The sequence below is a fragment of the Chinchilla lanigera genome, unplaced genomic scaffold, assembly GCF_000276665.1.
Source record: "Chinchilla lanigera isolate Chin_1 unplaced genomic scaffold, ChiLan1.0 scaffold00182, whole genome shotgun sequence".
In the NCBI taxonomy this organism is placed as follows: domain Eukaryota; kingdom Metazoa; phylum Chordata; class Mammalia; order Rodentia; family Chinchillidae; genus Chinchilla; species Chinchilla lanigera.
This window is the reverse complement of record NW_004955583.1, coordinates 223,006-225,539: the sequence shown is the minus strand read 5'-3', so window position 1 is coordinate 225,539 and position 2,534 is coordinate 223,006. Positions and strand designations below refer to the sequence as shown.

General features: G+C 54.8%; 2 long non-coding RNA genes across 3 annotated transcripts in view; one reads left to right on the top strand and one right to left on the bottom strand.

Annotated features, from left to right (window-relative positions):
• The window catches only part of LOC106147564, a 15,178-nt gene extending 14,076 nt beyond the window's left edge, over positions 1-1,102 (bottom strand). The window contains exon 1 of one of the 2 annotated variants that reach the window (XR_001232494.1): positions 1,021-1,102. This is a non-coding gene — a long non-coding RNA (uncharacterized LOC106147564). Of the gene's footprint in view, positions 1-972 lie in introns of both variants that reach the window. The other variant, XR_001232493.1, reaches the window with a different exon arrangement.
• Positions 1,103-1,112: 10 nt separating this feature from the next.
• LOC102012592 lies at positions 1,113-2,528 on the top strand. Its single transcript, XR_001232492.1, has 3 exons — positions 1,113-1,340; positions 1,678-1,767; positions 2,389-2,528. It is a non-coding gene; the product is annotated as an uncharacterized LOC102012592 (long non-coding RNA).
• The last annotated feature ends 6 nt before the right edge of the window (positions 2,529-2,534 follow it).

Below are 2,534 nucleotides of genomic sequence, written 5' to 3'. Positions count from 1 at the left end.
GCGCTGCGGGCGGGAGGAGCCCTTCCCCGGCGCCCGCCGCCCCGCAGCCAAAGCCTGCGGCCCTCCGCGCGGAGCCGGGACGAGCTGTCCAGCCGGCCGCGCCTCCGCCCTGCCTTCCTCTCCCTCAAAGGCCGCGGAGCAACCACGCCGCCCCGAAACCGCCACCCTCAATTCCGCCGCTCGCCGCTACCACGGCTCCGCGCGAGGCTCCCGCTCCGCCAGCTCCGGACGCGGCGGCGGAGACGCGGCGAAGGCGAACGCGCCCCGGCGCCCAACACAGGAAGAAGGAGAGCTCTGCGCCCCCTGGTGGATAAAGCGGTCGCTACGCCTGTCCCCGCGGCCCGCGCCCCACCCGCCCCGCCCCGGAAAACGGGTCACGACCCTACTAATCCCCCTCCAGGAGCCCGACCACAGACCTGCTCACATTCCCACATCCCCACCTCTGCCAAACCCCTATACCCAGCAGGGGAATGCCAACATTGCAGCAAAAAGTGCAATTAGCTGAGAATCAGAAGATGGAACGGGGTCCCCATGCCTAAAGCTGTAGTAGAGACTGCGACCACCACTACTCACGCCTGCGCAGAACTGGGTGGCGCCCCTTCTGGCCTTGACACCGACCCAGCGTCTGAATCCTAATGAACGGCTGCTAAGGGGCTGCAGGTTCTGCACATCCCTCCTCCTGTATCCAATTTCCCGTCCCCATTCTTCAGCTCGAGATTCACTTTGAAACTTGCCTCTTTCTTTATTTAGATAACGGGGTCAGGGCCGCGGCAGTCGGGGAAGAAGGACTGACCTAACCTTGGGTGGTGCAGTGACCCCGCCTCCAGCGGTGGGGCTCCGCTCTGCACCGAGCACAGCACCTGCCCCAGCTTAGCTGTGGCTGCCCCTGTGCCGAACAGGGGCGGAAACCTCGGCCACGCCTCTTTCTCCTCCTCTCCCACAGCCCCAGACTCGGACGCGGCCTCGGCTCACCCAAACTTATCTTCCCGAGAATTTAAGAGGGTGCCGCTGGCCCTTCACCTGCGAGGGGGATGTGGATGAGACACGGAGCTCCCACCGCCTCGGCTGCACAGGTCTGGCAGGCACAGAGCAGGGGCCTGGCGCGGGGCGGGGCCTGGCGCGGGGCGGGGCCTGGTGCTCCTGTTGCGGCGCCGCTTCCTGGTTGGAGTGGAGACCCGGTTTGGGGCGATGTGCGTTGCTGGCTCTGAGTGCCCTGACCGAGCTCACCGAGGCTGATCTTGGCAGCCCTCCCGGTTGGCCTGAACAGGGTGGGTGTCCATGTGGACCACGGCAACGAAGAGATGATCTTCTGTTCTTTACTCCTGTTTCCCCGCACAAAGGTCAGGTCCTTAGAGCTGCTCTCTGGTGCGGGTTGCTGTGCCCCGTGTCCATCCTCCTCTTGGCCTCAACAGCCCGAGCCAGAAAGAAAGGCTGAGATACGCAGGAGGCTGTGCCTGCCTAAGGCATCCAGACAGGGAGGGCAGAGGGACTCAGATGACAGCGGATGGGGCGGTGCTGTGAAAGCCTCAGCTGCATCCCGGGGACATGGAGGTGGGGCCTAGACTTTCCCCAAGCCGACCCTGGCCCCTCCCGGGTGTCCCCTACCCCATCCCAGGATCTGGACCCCATCTCTTTTCCTAAGATCTGAAACCCTGACTCTGGGCTTTGTCTCTCCAGGGGCTCAGCCAGGCCATCCCAACACTTTTGCAAATGACTGCTTACATGTCATCCTAGGATGACTACCAAGAAGATGGCTAAGTGAAAAAAGTAAGGCGGGAACCACACACATGGTATGCTAGACGTCACATAAGAGGAAATAAATCTGCATATTTATTTCCTTATTTTTGTAAGTAGGATAAGCTAAAACCTAATAAAAAGTTATATAGGGAGGTAAACTTAGATGGAATGGGAATTATTTCCTGAATTTTCTCATATTTTGTACACTTGACTTTGACACTATGTAAATATTTTACATCATTATAAAACAGTTAAACAAGACAAAATGAGCCAACTTACTGAATTGGCAGCTTATCCATTAGACAGGAGTTATTTTAAAATGCAATAATCTGACTGTATTTTTTAGCAGGATACATGCCAAGGATAGAAAATTGCAATTAATCTTAGCTTTTTGTTTATAGGGGTGATAATAACATTGATATGGTTATTCTGACAGGTCTGTGTATACACACACGTTGTAGGACAAAGCAAATAATGATGTTAGTGCTACTAGTGCTACCTTGATTGAAACCAAGATTTTCAACTTAAAAGATTAGATTTGTGTCTTATGTGACATAAAAGAGAAACACATAGTAATTCTCAATTTGAGTTGTAACATCAATATAAACATTTGCTATATTTTCTCTTAAAATAATCAAATTTATTTCTTAGCTTTGCCCACAGACAAGGCCCAAGATCAGAAGCTCGCTGGATCTCGATCTCCATCAGAATCACTCCAGCACCGTGGGGATGATGTCTGGAAACCGACTGGGAGTTACCAGACAAAAGCCAGCTTTTTCCATCACATAGATCTCGGG